A 652-nucleotide genomic window follows, 5' to 3' on the forward strand; every position below is an offset into this window, starting at 1 on the left:
ACACACACACACACACACACACACACACACACACACACACATATATATAGATATATATATATATACATTCATACACACACACACACACACACACATATATATATATATATATATATATATACATACGAGGGCTGTCATTAAAGATTTTCCTGACCCACTTGTGTTTATTGCAAGAAATGCACATTTAAAATAATATTACCATGAGAACCAGAAATGAAATCAAAAGCTTCAGCTTCAAGCAGTCATTTCTGCATATTGTTTACAAAGGATTTTAAATGAAAGAACGTAAGGATAAGTGTGTCCTTCAAACTTGCATTTCATATTTCAAAAGAAAACCAGGCCTGGTTTACCAGCCGGTGATTGGAAACGAATAGTTGGAAATCATAATCCTTCAGTTATAATTTTGAAAGAATACTCTACAATTGTTTGAGTTCTGTAATTTATCAATTTTGGTGAATCATCAATGATTTGTGTGTGTGTGTGCGTGCGCATGTATTTTATGAAGGGATAAAAGTGCTAATAAAGAATTAACCAAAATTCTGACTGCCTCTTTTTTCTTAATATACAATATCTCTACATCATTTCAAACATTTAATACATATATGTGTATGTATGTGTGTGTGTGTATGCATATATGTGTTGCCCCAACTCT

This window comes from Octopus bimaculoides, chromosome 6, assembly GCF_001194135.2.
Source record: "Octopus bimaculoides isolate UCB-OBI-ISO-001 chromosome 6, ASM119413v2, whole genome shotgun sequence".
Lineage (NCBI taxonomy): Eukaryota > Metazoa > Mollusca > Cephalopoda > Octopoda > Octopodidae > Octopus > Octopus bimaculoides.